Source organism: Canis lupus, chromosome 5 (genome assembly GCF_048164855.1).
Source record: "Canis lupus baileyi chromosome 5, mCanLup2.hap1, whole genome shotgun sequence".
Classification (NCBI taxonomy): Eukaryota; Metazoa; Chordata; class Mammalia; order Carnivora; family Canidae; genus Canis; species Canis lupus.
In genome coordinates, this window is record NC_132842.1 from 14440351 (window position 1) to 14462223 (window position 21873).

The 21873-nt window shown below is 43.6% G+C and overlaps 1 protein-coding gene across 7 annotated transcripts in view; it reads right to left on the bottom strand.

Annotated features, from left to right (window-relative positions):
- Positions 1 to 21873, bottom strand: part of SVIL (supervillin) — a 230893-nt gene that overhangs the window by 107673 nt on the left and 101347 nt on the right. The window contains exon 1 of one of the 7 annotated variants that reach the window (XM_072825547.1): positions 10273 to 10346. The exons of 5 other annotated variants lie outside the window; for them this stretch is intronic. The gene's annotated coding sequence lies outside the window, so the exon portion shown is untranslated. Of the gene's footprint in view, positions 1 to 1991; positions 2031 to 10272; positions 10347 to 21873 lie in introns of those variants that run through there. One more of the 7 variants, XM_072825545.1, reaches the window with a different exon arrangement.

Here is a 21873-nt window from a genome sequence, read left to right on the forward strand (position 1 = left end):
AATTTAAAACAGAGATGGTGCCGATTCCCTTTCCAACAACATCATTTAACCACCAGCTCAGAACAAAGAAAGGAGGGCTACAAAATACACGAAATTCTCTGCCACTGTGTACACTTAGAAACACTAATCTTTTCCATTTTTAAAGCACCATAGTCTTCAATGCTCAGAAGTAATGTTTTATGGAAGTGTTACAGGATATGTTTTGAAGTTTCAATCTTGAAATTAAAAAGAAAGCAAACGGAGTTTTCTCTATATAGGCACACATACAAAGAACGCTTCATGAGAAGGAGCATAAATGTGTGAATGGGAGGGCAGGAGGGAGATTGCTGTCATGGGCAAGCATATGTCATGTCATGATCTGTGGGTGGTAGATGCCCAAGAAAGATCTATGAGTGGGCCACTGAGATGCTGACATCCCACTGTGAAATCACTCAGACAACTGAATCAGGCCTTGGTAAATCCAAAGCCATAGACTCTGAGAAAATGAGCTTAAGGGGTCTTTCTGATCACGTGGTGTTTATTTTGCTAAATGTTAAGCAATCTCCTCAAGGTCACACAGCATACGGTGTGGCAGTGCCAGACCAGAAATCCACATTCTCTCACTCTCCCTACCACAACTCTCATATTCCCGATTGGCCTGGACACAAAATAACAGGGGCTATTGCTGTAAATGTGTCCTGGATTGATGTCACAGGGTCCCCAGCCCTCTGACCTACATTGGTTTTATTGGTAAAGAGGCCAGTCTGACCCCAGGAAGAGTCAAGCCAGCTTCCGGTTGCTTCTTACAAATCTCATAAGACTCCTTGGTCTGGTTTTTGTTTTAGAGATGCTCCTCAAACCCAATGGTGACACGAGACATGAGTGAATAGAACAGATATATTTGAGACCTTTAGGCAAAGACAGAAGTCAGGGCTTCATGGAGTATGGGTATTATGGAAAAAAGCAAGTAACCTATGATTCTTCCTTCCCTTAAATAAGGTCCCCACCTTATTGGAGAGGGACAAGATAAAGATGTTTCTATCAATCTGTAAGACTGTATAAAGCCATGACTCAGTAATTCTACTTCTAGAAATGTACTAAGGAAATGACTTTGAATGAGTACAAGGATGTTTACCACAGTCTTGTTTATAAACACATGAAACTGGAACCAGCCTACATAGGAAAACACATAGAAAAATGGGTAAATAAATTACACAAGAAAACCAAGTTTGAAACTCAGTTGGTGATTTGAAAAGCTTTTCATCATGATGAGAGATAGACACCCCATCTTATCACAAAGACAGTAAACACATCAAAACATGAATTGTTGCACATACATAACAGACATAACTCTGTTCATATATTTCCTCCTCTATTGTCCAAAGTTCCCACAATAAGCATGAATGACTTCTAGAATTACCAAAACAAATTACAAATAAAGACAAAGGTTCTAGGTCTTTTAGAAATCCCAAGGCTTAGATTTGGTCTAATCACGCAGAAGAAAATTATGAATGGAATTGTGTCTGTGGGCTCACAGCACATCAACCTGCCCTTCACCCCTGAGCATATGCATTTCTTGGCTTTAGGAGAGTTGGCCCAGAGAATCGCCAAGGCCCTTGGTAACATGCAACTCAGTGTTTCTCAAACTCCATCCCACACGGGCCACAATCCCATGGAAGTCTTGGGCCAACTCTCGCTGCCAACCAACATGGAATTTACCTATTCAAGCCCTTCCATGGTCTTCTCTCTCAGCATTTCTCTATTGCCAACTACACTTTTCCTGCTCTTTAGAAGACATGGCTTATCAAAACTTGAGGTGCAACCCCTGAGACACATTCCCAGCACAAGACCTGGCTCAGAACAACCAAATGTAAATACTGGATGAACGAGTGAATGAAGTGAACAAGTAAACAGACAATGGGCTCGCTTCTATTCTTCCTCGTTCTTAGATTCTGGCTCATTCACAGCCAAATCTATTTCTTTTCTAGGAGGCATAAAGGAGAAGTCTTAACCACTCCTTCTTTAACTTGAGACTCTTCGGAACGTCTTGTCTTTCCTACACCATGAAGTAGGGACGTGCAAGGGGAAGAATAGGAAAAAAACATTAAAGATTTGCCAGGGATATGATGTAATAGAAAAACAGGAGCTGATTTCTGCAGCCCAACTGGGGATAATGTCAGTAAGAGTTCAGGTAAGAAGGGTCACCTAAATGGCCAAGGTCAAAAGATAAGGCATTAGATGACAGAGGATCAAAGTTTTAACCCCTCAGGGACTATGGTTCACAGCTTTGGCTCAGGATTACATGGAGGCTTTACTGCAGGGCCAATCCTCCAGTCTGCTCTCTGGTTGACAACATTCATGCACCCTTCAATGTGAGTGGAAGTTATCCTTTGAGGGTCGTCATCATGGAGGAGGAAATGGGAAAAAGCCAAATGAAAAAGAAAACAGCCCAATACCTCAACTGGCAGCTACCCATTTTCTACCAGACTTACTGTGATGAGGTACAGAATAGCATATGATCTGGGACCCTCACTGACCTTTCAACAGGGGGTGGGGATCATGTTAAGAGTTCTGGGGCTTTAAACTCATTTAGTACTCTCAAAGCCTGCAGGGAGATGGTGGTACCATCCCCATCTGCAGACAGGAAAACTGAAATACAGTTGGTTCTAGGATAAATCCCTAGACTGGGATGGACCATTTAAAATGTAGCTCTAAAGGCAAAATGACCACTTCCTGGTCAATCAAAATGAAATCAAAGAGGTAAATATGAAGGTGAGGTCACGATTAAATGAGAGAATGTACAGTTCACCCTTGAACAACATGGGGGTGGCACCTGGGTGGCTCAGTGGTTGAGCATCTGCCTTTGGCTCAGGTCATGATCCCGGAGTCCCAGGATCAAGTCCCACATCAGGCTCCCTTCAGAGAGCCTGCTTCTCCTTCTGCTTCTGTCTCTGCCTCTCTCTGTGTGTCTCTCATGAATAAATGAATAAAATCTAAAAAAAAAAAAAACACCCAAAATATGAACATACGGGTTGGGCACAGATCCCCTGAACAGTCAAAAATCAGAGTAGAACTTTGACTCTCTCAAAATTGAAGTGAAAATTGCCTGTTAGCCAAAATCCTTATCAAGAATATATGCAGTCGCTTAACACATATCTCGTATGTCATGTCTATATATCCTGTATTCTTACAATGAACTAATAAGCTAGAGAAAAGACAGTGTTATTAAGAAAATCATAAGGAAAAATACATTTACAGTACTGCCCTGTGTTTCTTGGAACAAACCACAGAGCAGTAAATCTGAACTGTTGAAACCTGTGTTGTTCAAGGGTCAATCGTATGGGGGAAGCAGTCCAAAAACTGGGGTGTGTCATCCAATCCCTGCATGGATCTCTGTATTGAAAAGAGACACAGGAATCCCTGGGTGGCGCAGTGGTTTGGCGCCTGCCTTTGGCCCAGGGTGCGATCCTGGAGACCCGGGATCGAATCCCACATCGAGCTCCCGGTGCATGGAGCCTGCTTTTCCCTCTGCCTATGTCTCTCTCTCTCTCTCTGTGACTATCATAAATAAATAAAAAAATAAATAAAAAATTTAAAAAAAAAAGAAAAGAAAAGAGACGCAGGTGCATGTGACATTCCCGCTCAGGCCTTTGTGCTGTCACCTCACACTTCCTCACTGTGGTGTCTGAACAGCACCTGAAGTGCTCCCAGTCCACAGGAAGGTGAGCTGATGTTTACACGGGCAATCCTGACTACATAGTATGAGTTACGGATACATTTCTATGATTTTAACAAGTACGGCAGAACAATTTTAATGAAATCTACTATAAACTACTACAAGCTCTGGCTGGACTAAAATTCCGTAATGAAGGTGTTTTTATAGCCTAGTAAAGGAGCATTGTGTATGCTGGAAGCAGCTGGAAATGGTATTCACATTTTCTGTGGTGGATTTTATTTATGTGCAGAGACACTGAATCTGGGACAGATCTGCCTGATGTGGGGCCATCCCACCAGTGGGAAGCCCAGTTAGTGCTTTTCGTTTCCCTTTTATCACGTACTGGTTTATTCAGGCATTCCAGATTCCTTATTTTAGAGTTATTCTCCTCCTATGTGCATAGTAAAGGCTTTGTGAATTTTGGTTAGTGTTATAAGATTGTGTAATTTTAAACAGGCCAAGTATGTAGACATGAAAAGGCAAAAGTACTTTCAACGATAAGAAATATGACAATTCACATATACTTCTGTATCAGATGTGTTGAAAGAACCGTGTCCCTCTTGCTACAGGAAAGATCTCGTTTTTAAAGAAAAAGTCTACTGCAAACTCTTAGGGACTTATTCAGGTCTTTGAATGTCCAAAAAAAGAATGTTAACAGTTGAGGTAAAAATTATCTCCAATCATGTTAGTTTCTGGCCAATTCTGAATCTGTAGCTAATGATTCTTGGGAAAATAACCCAGGTAGCTTACAGGAAGAGAGGATGGTCAACCATTTCTCAGAGCAAGGAAAAAAGAACAAAAACAAAGGTCAGTTCCATGTTTAAAATGCATGCTGAAATACACCTGCAATGGAATATTATTCAGCCTTAAGGAATGAAGTTCTGACATGTGCTATGATGATATGGATGAACCTTGAAGACATTATGTTCAACGACTAAGCCAGACACAAAGGACAAATATTGCATGATTTTAAAATATGAGGTATGTCAAGTAGTGAAATTTATAGTGACAGGAGGTAGAACTATGGTTACCCAGAAGCTGGTAAGCAGGGGGAATGCAGAGCTATAATGGGGACACAGTTTTATTTGGAGAAGATGAGAAAGTTCGGGAGATGGATGGTGAGGATGGTTGCCAGCTAATGTAAATGTACTTAATGCCACTGATTTGTGCACTTAAAAATGGTTAAAATGGTATTATATTTTAGCACAAATTTTTTAAATAAAAAGTATATTAAAGGTAAAACACAAAGTAATGCAAGTTATAGGCATACGCTGGGCATCCAGGCACAGGTCTCCTGAGGGGCATTGGACCAAAGGCAGATGCTGGCTTACATGCGTCCACTACTCCTTCCAGGTCGGAGATGCCCAGAACTTTTTTGACCTATTCGAAACACCAATACACAAAAGGTCCTTCAACAATGATCTGACAAATAAGTATATACTTAGGTATTTAGTGTGTAAAATCTGAAACTATGTCCTAGAACAGGAGGTGGAGAACACTGTTCCTGAGAGCTATGGGGGCCCAAGCCCCACCTGGCTTGCTCACTGAGGGTGGAACCCAAGCTGAGGGGAAGGGGGCTGGCATGATTACAATTATCCAGGGAGCTCACAGAAGGCTTCTGCCAACTGCAGTCATTCAATACTTGCTATTTGATGGTTTTAACATGAACAGAAAGTAGGAAATACTGAATCATCAGATATGAGAATTTTTTATAAGTCTAAAAATCCAGATGGTAGACCAGTAAATGTATAATATTACTGTTGATCCTGATAGATTATAGCTGTCATTCAACTATACTTGAGTGATTTGAAAGAAAGGGCTTTGAATAAAATAATTTCTGGGCTTCCTCGTCCCCAGAAGAGCATTTTTATAAAAACAACAACAACCCCCTCACAAAACTAATTAGTTTAAAAAAAAAAAAAAAAAGTCCAGCAACCTACCATCCCCAGCATCTCAATATTTTCTACAAGTGTACATTAACTGGTACCCAGGACCCTACCTAGAGTCTCAGAACAGTTGCCAATGTGTTTGCTGACTGATAGAGGGCAAGGGGGAGGGTGTTGCTAAGATCAGACGTGTTCTTAATAGCTTTCTCCACGGGCAGTGATCACCACGAAAGCAGATCCTGTGCTCAAAGATTAGTGGCATAGGAAGGTTATGACATAGAAGTTGAAGATCTAGTCTTTTCTGCTTGAAATGACTAAAAATATACTTACACTGATGAGTCAGTTTAACATGTGATACAAAGGCAAATGATATCAAAGTTTGGTGCTCCTCAGAGCCACATGGGTGCTTGTTAAGAATGAAGGTTCTCCCTACCCCAGGTGGTTAGGATGTGCTCGAAAGTTCGAAAACCACTAGAATAAGCCATTCATTATATTACGTCCAGGAAGAAGCAGGAAAATCTAATCAAATGGATGAGTTTGATGAAAGAAGGCTCCCTGGAGAAGGTGATGGTGAGCCTAGCTAGGAATGGGGGAGAGTATGTGCCAGGAGGAAGCAGTCATGTAAGCGTGACAGATGGGATGAGAGCAGTGCTTTATCACAGGAGGTGTGAGCTGAAAGGGGGGGGTCATGTCAGAGGAAGTGCGAGAGTCCAGGCCGCAGCACAGAAGCAGGGAGGCAGGAACCTCCCAGAACAAGAGATTCACCCGCTGTGAAGAAACATGAAAGCCATCATGTCTGCTTGGACTTTTCCAAGCAGAAGAAGAAACTTCAGATTCTCTTCAGCTTGACACCAAGCTGAAACACATCATGCTGCATGGTTTTTAGGTGGTGTGAAAAGCATTTCTAGGAGCACAGATGTACTGGCCAAGTCTCTTCCCATAAGAGGCTGGTGTGCCTCTTACCATAACGGGGACTGCAGATAGCAAAATAAAAAAGTTTATAAAGGCCAACATCTTTTTGATAAACTTGCTATTGTGATCCTTCGACGGGTCACAACCTGGCCGGTGGCTGGCCACCGCGCTGCTGGGCTTTGGTCTCTGTTACCAGACACAACTGGCCAGTCAACATGTCATGGGCACCTGAAGCCAGTGAAGCGGACGGACTGCCCAGGATGTAAGCTACAGGAGCAGTTCAGTGCTGGAGGAAGATGTCCTCTGAGAGCTAGCATTTCTCCCCGTCTGCACAGGATTTCCAGTTAGATGCTCAGCCACCTACCTGAACCCAACATGCAAAAGACAAATGTCAAAGATTTTGTCTCTCCCCGCTTCTTGCCCCAGACCTGTCCTACGTCCTGCAGTGTATTCCCACTTCACTTACAGAAGCCATCTCTTCGTTCCCAGTAGGATTCACTGAGCACCAGCAGTCAGGTCCCAGAGTGGTCGGCATGCTGAAATGACTGCCTGCCCTCGATGAGTCCCAGTCTAGACGAGATCACCTAACAGATGCACGACTGGCTTTTGCACACAGTGCCAAGTCCTCTTCCATCTTGTTCTCATTGAACCTTTTGAAGTTTCCCTACTTCTTCCATTATTCCCATCAGGTACATAGACTTGTCTTCCCCAGGTTAGATATTGCTCCTCATGCACTCATGCATTCATTCATTCACTCACTCATTCATTACTTTTACATTAAGTTCTTCCCAAGGATAATGGGAGACCATTCCCTCCTGCTTCAACACAACCAAGTGCACAGCAGAGTTGAGACAAACATGGAGGGAGGACAAGTCCTCACTTCCTAAAAGGGAGAACAGGAGGCTCCTCCTTCCACCTCTTATCTTCAAAACACCTAGTGATATGAGCTGAAGTATTTTAACTGTGACAACGTGGAAATAAGTATGTCAACTCTAGTGTCCTTAGTTGATGTAAATTATGTGATTTTTTTTTACACTCATATTGATTTGGAGTGAAATATTTTATCATTGATCCATTGTACCTAATCACTTATTGAAGTAATTAAGAAATAATCAAAACAACCGATTAAAACAGTATAATTCATATGAGTCAGAAATCCTTCCCCTTAAAAAGGCGACACTTTAAACTTTCTCAGAACAGGGGCTATTCCTTAAAATCAAATCATTGTTTACCATTAAAGCTATATACATCTATTTTAAAATCACATTGGAAAACTCAATTACCTATCTGCTAGAGTCCTAACTTCCTCATTCGAGATAACTAGATGTAAAAAAAACTCAAGCAACAGTCTTGAAATTTACAATGCCGTAGACTTCGTGGCTTCTCATTCAGGGACTCAAAGTTTATGTTCTAACAAGAAGCCTCTTCCTTCCCCTTGACGTCTTTGTGATGTATAAAGAAAATGTACCCACTCCAGAGGTTTCTCTGCTCTTTCTTGTTCTGCACACAGTTAATCTTTTTCTCTCTACAATTTGCGGTGCAGTAATGTGCCCCTCAGGCAACACGCTTTGCATCAAGTTTCAAGAGTCTTCTAAGGTCCTAGGGAAGCTCAGCAGCAAGCTAACAAATCCCTTTTTGTAAGGTCAAAGGTTCTTGTGTTAAGAACAAGTAACTCAAAGTCTTAGCCTGTGCCTTCAGGAGTTAGTCAGCCAGGCAGTCAACAGAGATGGAAGGAGATATTTAAAACAGAAAAAAAAAAAAAAAAAAAGAAAGAAAGAAAGCATTTCTTTAACAGGAGGGGCAAAGTGATTTACCATTTCCCGAATGAAAAGAAGCAGACAGGAGTCAATCAAAAGAAGACAATGAGGTCAAAACCGCCCAGCAGCAACACCTCAGGTGCCCTGTCTGCTCCCCTACCAGTCCACAGGCATTTGCCTACTCTAACCCAGTGGTGGGAGCAGTCTCTGGGCACAAAAAGGTGGTGAGCTTTGCTACTACAAGATTTCTGGGGGGACAGGATAACCTCATGGTGACCTGGCAGGTAGAACGAGCTACCATTTGCTCCTTGCATCTTGGTAGGCTGTCCAGAGCCTGCACCACATTCAGAAATGAAAAAGAAATCACTTAGATAGGGGGCGTCTGGGTGGCTGAGTCGGTTGGGCAGCTGACTCTTGGTTTTGGCTCAGGTCATGGTCTCAGGGTCCTGGGATCGAGTCCCATGTCAGGCTCCATGCTCAGTACGGAGTCTGCTTGAGGAGTCTCTCTCTCTCCCTCCCCTTCTGCCCCTCCCCTGCTTGTGTGCATGCTCTAATAAATAAATAAATCTTAAAAAAGAAAACACTTAGACAAGAGACAGGATTTTGAAGTTCCTGTATGGTCACATTATTAATTCAGGTTCTTGCTCTTGGTTTTGGCTCAGGTCATGGTCTCAGGGTCCTGGGATCGAGTCCCATGTTAGGCTCCATGCTCAGTACGGAGACTGCTTGAGGATTCTCTCTCTCTCCCTCCCCTTCTGCCCCTCCCCTGCTTGTGTGCATGCTCTAATAAATAAATAAATCTTAAAAAAGAAAACACTTAGACAAGAGACAGGATTTTGAAGTTCCTGTATGGTCACATTATTAATTCAGGTTCTTGCTCTGTATATACCTGTGAACCACATACAGCTTTGGTTCATGAGGCATGACTGCCAATTTCAAGAACTTGAAGTCTGAACAAAACTTTTGGTATAGAAAAGTGCCATCCTCCCTAGTTTCTAGCTACTGGATCAATTTGGAAACACAGAAAAGAGAAAAGATGAATTCAGCCTAAAAGGCCCAATTGTGTAGATATTTCCCTCAGATGCTAAGCTGGGGGCTAGTCACCAAAAACACTGAGTAAAACTTATTGAAGAGAACAATAAGGCAGATGACATAATGTAATGAATGTAACTTCAGTAGAGAATTTAAAAATTTTACCCTACATTTTACAGAGAGCAAAGGAAGTGACTTGTTCAAGGTCACTTAGACCATTTGCAACAGCCCGAGAGAGCCCGGGTCCCCTGGCTCTTAGGACTCTGTTCTTTCCACTGTACCACCTTTCTGCCTAGTGATACTTCCTCCCTCCCATGCACAGGTAAGACCTCACCACAGGCAAGACTTTACTAGAAAATACGATCAAGACACTAAGAGTCTCCACAACATCTTGGGTTAACAGAAATTGATTAAACATTTCCTGATAGGAAAAAAAAATTCCTGATAGAATCCATACTCCATAGAGTAAGTCCTAATATAGTACAAGCTACCCAGTGTGTAAAGGCCTAGGAAAAGGAGATCTAGCACTCTGTCCTTGGGGGAGCCACCTCCTGTTTTCCATCCATAGCATAAAGAAGGTCTACCAAGGACAGTGCATATTCCTGTCATCACGGTGCACTAGAATTAATTGAGCAGTACTAGGCCAGGTCTCCAGAGTCTGGGCTCTCTGGCTCCTACAGGACCTAAGCCCACAGCCACCAGCTCTGCCGGCCTGTCCCCAGATGCCGCCAGCCTCCTTGGTCGGCCGGCCTGCCTAATAAGGCAATGTGCAAGTTGACTGGCTGGCTTATAGGTCACCCACTGTTTACTGTGCGAACTCTGGACTCAGAAGTAAAGGGAAAGCCTACCTTTTGGCAGACAAAGGGTTACCCTTTGCCAAAATCTCTTAAAAGGCAGCACTGTTGGTCCATTTACATAATAATAGATAGTGGTCTGCAAATCCCTCCCGACTCTAAGACCCTGGGTGGCTTGCAGTGTTAAAGGAACTTACCTCCAGCAGGCCTGGCCCTAGGCTTCCAGGGAAATGTCTTTGCCTCTGCAGCCCCTGGCCCCTTTTCCAAGGTCCCTCAGAGAACTCACAATCTTTTGGAGCAACTTATTTAGCATGCATCCTGACTCCTGAGGCCTGAGGCGCCCACTTCAAAAATAGCCACTGACTGTCTCCAAATAGATTGCATGTCCTGAGTACTTAAAAGGGAGTCACTGGGTCAGGTGCAGGAATGGTCCTTAGCACTGCACAGAATACGTGCTGGTGAAAAATAAACTTGTCTTTTAAATTAAGGAGCCTGAGCTGCTGGCCAAACCGTGCCTGAACACAAACATCCATTATTTTTCATGCTGTAAAGGTCTGGGCTCAGAGACTCTTCCCACCCACCCTCCACCCCCGCTCCTGAGACTTCTTCTCTACATATAAGGGCAAGAATACATCCGTTATGATGAACTGTGGCACATTCATCGTGGCACAAACTTCCTTCAGCTTCTAGCCATCAGTCTCTGTCACTGAGAAGGCATTCCACCCACTGGTCCACCAAAATCTGATGAGTTCCAACAGAGTTCTGAACACTACCAGCATTTCAAGTCTCCACAGTAGATTGGCAATGTTGAATTGGAGCGAGATGAGGAAGGGTCAGGGACCATGAGATGGCTAACCTTGATGGCTAACCTTGAGGACAAGCTCTCAGTGCACGTGTGAAGTCCAATATACAGCCCAAATCTGTAATTATGGAGCGGAAACTAATCTGACAGCCCGTCCTTCCACACTTCCCCCCACCCCCCCACGCGTGAGTATCCAATGCTAACTTCTTGTGTAAACATACGGTTCCTTCAGAATTTCTCAGAGCCCCAACAGTGAACACACAGCAGCCTTAGTTTGCTTCTCAGAGGAATGGGGTTTAGAGTATCTGAAACGAGGGTTAAGAAAAACATGCCTATGCATTGCTGATATGCTGGGGATGAAAATATTAGATCAATTTTTAGCCTTCAGGAATCCAGGGTCTCCCTCTTCAGTCCCTAGGGGATTCTTCCAATGGAGGCATTCAGAAATTCCTGTCTAGATATTCATAACAAAGAGAAAGAGCAAGGGATAGGACCCTTAAAACCAAAAGCGTGTCCTTTAGCTCTGCAAAAAGCAGCCTTGGAAAGCAGAGTTTTAAAAAAGAAACACCAACCCCGATATTGTCCTATCAAACCTTTGCCCCTCACAACCTCAACCAGAAAGCTTGCACTCTCCTTTGGGATCTCTAAATTAGGCAAAGCAGAAGAGGAACCATAGAAGTGTGGGTGTGGGCAGCATCCTGAGCCTGTGGCTCTGCTCTGGGTCCCTGTGGCCCCTCAGCAGGCAGAGGGAGGTCACAGGTCCTCCACTGCAGGCAACAACCACCTGGTTGGCTTTTGTGTTTATTTTACTCCCAAACAGCTGATCTCCCACTGTTCAAGGCCAAGTTAGCAGTGAAGCATTGTTACTCCCCTTTCTTCTTGGATTGCCAGCTCTAGTGGTTGTTTGATTCCTAATTAGCACTTCCAGGGAGCCTAGGCCAGGAAAAGGAAAGAAGAAGAAACCTGTAGCTACTGGCTACCAACCCGACAGCAGGGCAACCAGGATCCCTTGAAGAGGAGGAAGAGGCAGCTGCAAAAGGGAAGGGAAGGCCAGGCATCGCAGGGTGACTGCATCTACCTTGGAATTCTATGTGGCCAAGCCTCAGGACGTCAGAGATCCTGAACTGAAGACAGTAAAAGAAAAAAAAGTTCATTTCTTGAATAATCTGCAGTGACTAATGAGCTAATCTAAAATGTATTCTAATTGAATGTTGTAAAAAAAAAAAAAAAAGATAGAAAAAGAAAAAAGTCCTCTCTTCTGGTCCTGGTGACTCTCTCCTTAACAATAAAGACAGGACTGTGCTCACCCTCCCCTGGCATTTCCCTCTGAAGCCAGGCTGTTCAACAGGTTTCCAGGACAAGAGATGCATTCATGGACCTGATTATATTAAACCAGCAGCTGCCCATCAGTTTGAACGTATATGCATTTAGTCAACAACCAGTTAGCAGAACCCAAACCACTGTGCTGTCCCCCTGAAATTAAAACTATGCCAATTACACAGTCAAAATAGTGGATTTTTATTAGATCCTCTCCTGTTCGGAAGAGGCAACAGTGTTCTCTTTAATATGTACCTGATATCTTTTTTGGCCATTAGGCCATATGAGCTATTTGATTGGGTGGCAGAAAGTGATTTTAAAATTAAGGACTATGGGATGCCTGGGTGGCTCAGCGGTTGAGCATTTGCCTTTGGCTCAGGTCAGGATCCTGGGGTCCTGGGATCCAGTCCCGCATCCCGCTCCCCACAGGGAGTCTGCTTCTCCCTCTGCCTAAGTCTCTGCCTCTCTCTCTCATGAATAAATAAATAAAACAATTTATTAACAATAAATAAATAAAAATAAAATTATTAAGGACTAAATCTTCATTTGCTACCTATTTATATAATACTTTGTTTTTAAGCACATTGTCAGGCTATTTTTACGGATATATTTTTAACCCGGACACATGCTTACTCTGTGTTAAGCTTAAAATATGCTGATACAGCTTGAAACTCCCTCCTGCAGGACTGATTTAACTTAGTCATAGCTCTCCACGTCTAAGAGTAGGAGCTCAAGAGCCAACCTTTCTTTTAAAACGAGTAGACTCCGTTCTGTAGCTGCGCTATGTTGCCCCCTGGTGACCAAAAGAAGTTGGTGCATTTTCCTAAGTCCATTTCACAAACATCCCTCCGAAATGGAAAGCCTGAAGTCAGGACATCTTTGCTTCCAGCAGCAGCAGCTTTAAGAGATCTGAGATGTTCACAAGCTTGAAATGTTAGCAAACGATTTCGTTCATTTACTCAACAAATATGCCCTAAGCATCCCTGCTCTGGGGCTGCAGAGACCGAATCAGTAAGGATACAAGAGATGATTCCACTCTAGTAATCACCAACCAAGTATAACGTAATGTCCCACATGCCCAGTGGCCTTTAATTCTAATGTGTGTGAAACATATGTCACAGGAGTTAAGTACCAGATACTCTGGAAACAGGAGTGATTCTGTATTGCTGGTGCCCCTCCTCAACGCCTTGTTTGTCCTTGTCCCCTCCGGTTTACCATTCCGTTCCTCCCGGCAGGCTTGGAGCTGGCTGCCAGTGCCCTTGGTAAGCACCTGCTAAATAAAGCCACCCGTGAAATCCAAACTAATGAGGATTTATTATCAGTGACATAAAAAGGCTTTGGCTATTTTCAATCGTCCATACTATAAACTAAAATACTGACAGTTATAAAAGCAAGGGAGTCTCATAAAAACGCAACAGGTGTCTCTTTCTCCATTTAAACTGATGCAACAATGTGCCACGATATTATTTTGTATGTAAACATTGCAATGCTGTGAACAGTTTATTCAGAAGCTCACATCTGATGAAACAATAATCATAAATTCCAAAGCCATAGAACACTATTGTCTTACACTCCTATTCCCCACATTTTTTTAAACTGGCTGTTCACAACTGGCATCATTCCTCTGTGAGTGTGCTGTAGGAGGGACCAGAGTAGCAGACAGCATTGTCATGCCAACTCAGAGCCCTGGCCTTGGCTGCGTGAAGCTCCATGCTGAAGCCCACCATGCATGGGGACGTGCAGGTGCTCTGGGTGGCTGATGTCTGCTCTGGGCTCAGAGGGAGGGAGGGTGGCTTGCCCTCTACCACCATCTCTGCTGCTGTATACTAGTCCTGGGTTCTGCTCTCATGCTTACAGCATGCTAAGAAGCTCCTTGAAAACAACACTAGTGTTTTCAAGTGTTTAAGTGTCAAAAACACATATTCTGCTTTTCCACATATTACATACCTTCGAGTAAGAAAATAAAGCCAATTGAATATTTCATAAGACAAAGGGCAAGAGTGTCTCTCAAGAGCATGAACTCTCATAAAAACTGAATACACGTAGGTTCTCGTTTCTGTTTCAATTTCCATCTCACCTACCCAGGTGCTGTTCAGTTACTTGCTGCTGAGATTTTTTTTCCACTTAATGGTGAGCTTCCATGATGCAGATTTAAATGTCAAGGGAGGGCAGCCCCAGTGTCGCAGCGGTTTAGCGCCGCCTGCAGCCCAGGGCGTGATCTGGAGACCCTGGATCGAGTCCCACGTCAGGCTCTCTGCATGGAGCCTGCTTCTCCCTCTGCCTGTGTCTCTGCCTCTCTCTCTCTCTCTCTCTCTCTCTCTGTATCTCTATGAATAAATAAATAAAATCTTAAAAAAATAAAAAATAAATGTCAAGGGATTCACACCTACAAGTCTCCATTAGACATGTAGTAAAGGGAAGGTGGCATTTTACAAGACCTGCTGTGTGATTCAAATTAACAATACGCAGCAACTATGATTATTAAAATACGCAAAGGCAGCTTTGTTAGGTGAAATGTTAAATTGGAAAAGAAAGCCTGGTTGATTTTCAAGCAAAACCTGTGTGACTAGTACACTGTTAAGTATAAACAAAATTCAAATAATTTACCCACATATCTCTATTCACTTAAGTTCCACCTCATTTTTTTAGGGCTAGGGAAGGGTGGTGGCAATGTGTTTAATTTCAACTCAGTGTCTGAATTAAAAGAAAGAAAAATCTCCAGAGTTCTAAATTATCAATTTGCTAAACTAAATCTTTACACAGAAGCAGGACTTTGGATATTCAAGCTCACATCAAAAGTTACCAACTATGGTGACCCAAGCTAAACACACCTCCTGTTCCTATTGTGATTGTGTCCTAATAGGATTGTGTCGTATTGTGATTGTGTCCCTAATCTCTGAGTTATACTTAAACTCTTGATAGCAGCCATGTTAATATTTGGATAGAGGGCACCTGTGAAAGAAGAGGGGTCTGTAATTTTACACTAAACCTGTACTATAATGTTTTATACAAATTCATATAGATGTTTTATACAAATTTCACACTATTTTAGGAGTGCAAACAAGACATAAATTGTCCCTCAGTCCTTTGCAAGAACCGCCAGTTGGAAGTAAACTGGTAAGTGTCTGAAACCTTCACATGAAGAATATAAGAATATTCTTATAAGAACATAAACTGCTCTCTCTGAAGTTCCCAAAATGCCTCAATTGGGAACCAAGGGACATTTCTCATTCTCTATACCCATTGTCCAGGAAGATACTCAGCCAGTGGACCCAGTTAATGTTCGATCAGACTCAGGTCCTCAGAAACCAGGTTGTTTCCACTAAACTCTGACCAGGTTGGTTATCAAAATCCAAATATGTCAAATACCTGCTACTCCTGACTTGCCTGCCTCTTTTATCACACAAAGGAATTCAAAGTGTTTGGGCAATTTGCCTCCAGCCTATACCCTCTAAGGAAAAGAATGTGTTATTATGGAAGTTCCAAAATTAGTAATGTATTTTATAATTATAGAAACAGAATTTCTATAACTGCAAAACACATAATATAGGATATTTTGAACGAGTCAAATTTTATTAAAATCAAATTTAATTAAAATTTTATTAAAATCTCTAACTATATATATATATATATAAAGCTAGTCAATATACAAATCCTATAATTTTTTTTTAAAAAAGATAGTATGTTATTTTAAAAAATTATTTTATTTTTCATTTATTTGAGAGAGAGAGACTGCACGCAAGAGAGCACATGTGGGGGGAGAGGGACAAACAGACTCCTCCTTGAGCAGTGAGCCCAACTCAGGGCTCAATCCTAGGACCCCAAGATCATGACCTGAGCTGAAGGCAGATGCTTAACCAACTGAGCCACCCAGGTGGCCCAAGACAGGATGTTTTTAAATGTACAGAGTCCAAATCCTATCCTGGGAGATTCAATAAGCCCTTTTATTCTATTCACCCAATTCTAAAGAGCTTGGTTGTCTGATTCCCTAGCCCCTGACAAGACACCAAGAAGCTTCTGGAAGGTTATGAACTCTAAGAAAAGAGGGGCGGAGAAGCTGGTCCAAAGGTGGAGGACTCCTTCAGATCTCTTAGGTCTGCCTTTGCTACCTGACATCTGTTAAGCCAAGATGTGAAAGTTCAAGCTTGATGGGTCTCCTTCATGGAATTCGGGGTTCTTGTGGATGGGGCCCTGGAAGCAGCCACCACTGTGTGTCCAGGACAGCAGACAGGTGTGCACAGCCCTCTTGGGGAGCACGGAAAGGAGATTCATCCACAGAGCAGCCCCATGTACACGGAGGGCAAAGCACCCTGGCAGCAATGATGCTGATTTACAATGGTGATAAGAACAGAAGGGCCACTGCCATTCAGTTGAATAGCAAAGGAAAGTCATTTCATTCATCCAACTAATCAGGTTTTTTTTTTAATATTTATTTATTTATTTATTTATTTATTTATTTATTTATTCATTCATTCATTCATTCATGAGAGAGAGAGAGAGAGAGAGAGAGAGAGGCAGAGACACAGGCAGAGGGAGAAGCAGGCTCCATACCCGGAGCCCGACACGGGTCTCCAGGATCGCGCCCTGGGCCAAAGGCAGGCGCTAAACCGCTGAACCACCCAGGGATCCCCAACTAATCAGTTTCTTGATGGGGAAAGAACTAATAAGGTAAACACTGAACAAGATACCCTTTGGGTGGGCAAATCTTTGAAACTCAGTTTGCAAGACATAACTACATGTAGGAGAGGGAAGTCTACATCTCATTCTTGCTCTTGATTTCTACCCATTTCTATCCCACAGGCTGGCTCCATACCTCTGGTCACACATGCCTTCTTCAATGCCTCATAGTGGCATGTGATCATGTTTCACCTTCTGTGGCCCTTACCCTAGACCCAGGGCACCAGGCCACCACTGGTCATGGTGCACAGAGGAAGTGAACCGCTTCAAGACGCTGTCCTCACCCCCACTGCGGTTTGTGGCTCCTAGGGGAAGAGCAGCTGTCCTTCTGTCCTTGCAGCCATGGCCTAGCCTATGGCTCATAGCTCCCCAGGCCTTGCAGCAAGACCATTCCAGAAGTTCCTTTCCTGCAGCAGTGACTGCCCTGTCTCTGCGGCCAAGGGTCATGAGCTGGTGGTCCTCACGTCTGAGAAGGCAGGCTGTGCCACAAGCCACTTCCCCTCACGGGAACTCCCTCTCCAGTGAGTGCTGGGCTGTGCCAGGGGGGCCCTGTGTGGGGCACCACCTGTCATTTGTCTTTTAAAAATTCCTTTCCCACTAGACACAGAGTTCATGGTGAGAGCATTTCAGCAAGCCATCAGCAACAGAGAGGTTAAGGGGTTTGGGAAATGATGCCATAACTAGTGAGATACGGGGTATAGCCACCGGGGCATCCAGCCAGAGGGGTCACCCCATCCTCTGCTGTACTCTCCCCTTTCCGACTCTCTTACCTGGGGAAACCAAGTCCTCCCCCAGTGCCAAGTACAGACAGAAGTTTTCCAGGGCAAGTGTGAATCAACACTAGCTCTTCCCGGGTAGATAGTCTTTAACACCATACAACATACTTTCAGCATCTCATTTAATCTTCACTTTGCAAAAATAGACATTGTAAAAGTGTTTTATGATCTAAAAGGCAATTTAGTCACTGTGACTTCACGCAATCCTGCTGGCCTGAAGGAGAAGAGCACAGATGAAGATGCCGATGTCCAGGGAGGTTGAAGCAGAATCAGTGAGAGATGAGGGCAGCACACAGTTAACCCATGGGTCCCTTACAAGGGTATGGGACTGAGGAAAGGCCCTCAGGTCCTTGAAAGCTACACAAAAGCCTTGGATTTCTGCTTGAGGTTTTAAAGGCAAAGGTGATCAACCCGAATCACAAATTCAAGTTCTCAGCCATGGCTGTTCTCAGTTCTGGTTCCCACTCCCTCCTTACGCCCCACCTCTCTGTCTCTCCACCAGCCCCCTCTCTCCCTCCTTCTCCCTCCCACCAGCCCCCTCTCTCCCTCCTTTCCAGCTTCAGTGGAGACTTGCAGATATTATGAAAAGGATTATCCCATATGTTCTAAAACTCAGCAGCAATTACCTCCAGAGTGAGGGGGGAACAGGGCCTGGAGAGGTGTGTGTTGGGCTATTGGGAGAAGTGCCTCCATTTCTTCTTATGAATCATGTAAAAAGTCGGTTAGGTTTTATACAAAAGTGCTGTTTTTAAGTCTTGGCGATCTCGACTATGTAGACACTGGACTCTGGCTAAGCAAAGGGTGAGGAAGAAAAGATTCAAACAAGATTCTCACTACATTCTTCTGGTGACAGATTTGGAACATGAGCTAATGCACACACCAGCCCAGCCAAAGCTGAACAAAAACAATGCTATCTACAGCTGCCTTGGGGCATCTTTCTGAGCACAAAATAGCCTCTCCCCACTCTCTCCCAGTGGCAGCTCCATTTTTTTTTAAATTGATGCAAGGGTGTGGATAATCTTTGTAAGCCAATATATCATTTGGTTTAGCTTTAGAAATATTTGATCATGCTGATTTGGCAAAGAAAAAAAAAGTGCTCTCTAGCAGGAATAGTTCATCTCTGCAGTAACTAGTTTGAGCAAGTCAGTAACTAGTCTGAGACACAGACAGAAGGGGAGTCTCAGGCCGAGGGGCTGGTGCCTGCGTTGGAGCCAACGATTGACTCCGGAGCCTGACTCTGGCCTTCAGGCAAACTCACAGGCAAACAGCGGCTTCTTCCTGTTGAGTAGAAAATTTAGAGCAAGCTCTGAATCACAAGACACTTTCTCTTTCTTTTATTTTTTTTCTCCAGTTTTGCCCAGTCTTTCTTGTATAAAGGTTTTTTGTAATCTTCCGGCAGGAAGCACAAAAACCAAAATCCATTCATAGACCAGATTTGGGTTCCTCATGAGATGCAAGAACCAAAGCCCACAGGGCAAATATAATTTATAGCAAATGTGAAAGATGCCCATGGAGTGATATATTAACTAGGGTGCTGTTACCTAGAGCCCTCTTCTGTGTAGTCGGCTATTCTAAATGCCTGTCATTCTGAATGGACAAGGTGGAGGTAGGGAAAAAGTATCTTTTACACGTAGCCCACAAATGAACACACACACAAAAAATACCCTGCAAGTAGCAAAAAGAAGATGCTCTACTACTTAGCATTTGGGGCGAAATGATATTCTTACAAAAATCACAGAAAATTTTAATTGAATTTTGGTCATTAGTTATGTATGACACAGACTAGAAATCAGGAAGGTGAGGCCAAATTCATTTGGTACCTCATGGTAGAATCAGTTACCTGTAGGGTTGGAAAGGGCTTTGGGAACCCTCTGGTTTAACAGTTCTCCACTGCAGCAGAGTGTCAGCCACTCCTGAGGAGCCTAAACACCTCCCCATGTCCCAGCCACACCCCAGGCCCATGGCACCAGAATCTATCTCTAGGCTGGACCAGGTTAGGGGATCTTGTAAGAGCTTCCCCAGAGAGAGGATACAGGGCTGCAGCCTGGGTGAGGACCACAGCTCCCTGCACCTTCCCATTGGATGAGGGAATGCATGCGGGTAGGCTCAGGTAGAGACAGCAGCAAAGGCAAAACTGTAACAACGTAACCATTTCTTTTTTAAACAGCAGCACCATTTATATAATAAGTTTGTCGCAAGGTCATGTGTTTAAACAAACATTATTAGAGAATATGGGATTCAAACATTCATTTCATTCAAATGAAAGAGCTTCATCACTAAAATGGGCTCCATGCCAGGGGATCCCTCTTATAGGAGATGGTAGTTGGAAGGACCCCCTGATCTAAATTACATTGATATATATTATGATTAAATGCCAGTTCACTTCTAACAATCAGATGGCAAGCAATGCACTTCTAGAAATCAGATCTAACCACAGGACCCAGGCACTCCCCCAGAGTCTACAGCGTTCTTTCTTCAAAACCCTCTTTGCTGGCCCGTGTCTCTCTGTCATTAATCTACATTATTCATGTGCTAACTTGAAAGCTTTATATTCTGTTGTGGTTTTCATGCTCTGTATCTCAGAAACATGTTACTACAATTATACAAGTTTGTCATCCAAGGAAAGCAGCTAACAATACCAACATAAATAAGTTCCCAGAGAAAAGCCATTACAAAAAAAAAATAAAAAAATAAAAAAAATTCCCCCCCTAGGGTTTTATTTGTTCACTTTGTTTTCCCAAATACCACATGCCACATTTTAATCTAAAACCAATGCACACATCAGATTTACCAAAGCCCAGAGTTGGAGCTAAAAAGGATGATGAAGCTAGAAAGTGCTCTTTTTCACCTGTGAAAAAGATGCCTCTTAATCAGTATTAGGGAGCACTGCATTCTAATGTCTTTCTCTAAAAAGAGGACAAATGTGTAAACCAGTAAGCTATACACCTTCACCCTAGCACCCAGCCACTTCTAGGCCCCAATTTTGGGAGGAGCCCGAGGTACAATCTACAACTAAATAATGCAGTCTTGCCTGAGGCCCATTTCAGGATTGAACCTGTGGCTTTCAGCTTTACCGATACCATTGTAGGCAACTAATGACAGGCCATAGACTATACTTAATGCAAACAGGTGCCTGGAGGTCAACAGCCAGGGTTATTTAGACAGATAGGAGTTCAAACCCCAGCACTGGTGTTTCTAGTTCTGTTGTTCTAAGGCCAGTTATGCCCCATCTAACTGGAAGTTAGGTTTTTCTAAGGAATGAGGACACTCCTGTCTATAACAAAGCTCTCCGTTCCAGCAGAGAGAGTGAGAGAGCACAAGCAAGGGGAGATGGAGAGGGAGAGGAAGAAGCAGGCTACCCGCTGAGCAGGAAGCCCGATGTGGGGCTCGATCCCAGGACCCCAGGATCCTGACCGATCCCAGGACCCCAGGATCCTGACCGGAGCCAAAGGCAGATGCTAACTGACTGAGCCACCCAGGCGCCCCATCAGGCAGGCTTCTGTAGATACCACTACCTGGTCTATCATCTGTTGTTGTCCACCATGCTTTCCCTCTCCATCCGTTCTTCTGTCCAGCACCCCTTCCCAGCACACATACACACACATCCCCTCCCAACTCATCATCTGTCCATTCTGCGCTCTTGGATCATTATCCAGTTTTACTCTCCTAATTGTTTCTCTTTTTTTACTAGTTCACTGCCTGCCAGGATCCCCGCAAATTCCACTTCGTCCAAATCAGTGAGTGTTTGGTATCCTGGTGAGAGATTTGAAAGAGTGTTCTTTTAAAACATGGGACTCTGGATTATTAGGTTATATTTTGACCTTTTTGCTCTTAACAGCATATGGAGCTTTTAGCCATCCTAAACAGTTATCCACACCAATGCAGTTTTGATTATTTTGCGGTAATTCACAGATAAGGAGAACACGTCCTGCTCACCGCTGTGGACCATCTTCCGAAATCCCAAGGCCTCGCCTGCCTCTCCCTCCTCTCGCTGCTCCAGGGCAGGGGGTTCCCCGCTCCACTAGACAGAAAGGCTCCACTCTCCCACCAAAGGGCTAAGTGCTCACCACCAGAATGATTTAGGCAAGAAAGCACACACAAACGCCTCCATTCAGGACACAATATAAACGAGTGTCGGTTCCTACTTTCTAAGCAAATACCTGTAAACTGTGTGACATTGATGAGCTGCAGTTTTCACGGCTTTGCAAATAATAATGTTTAAAGAC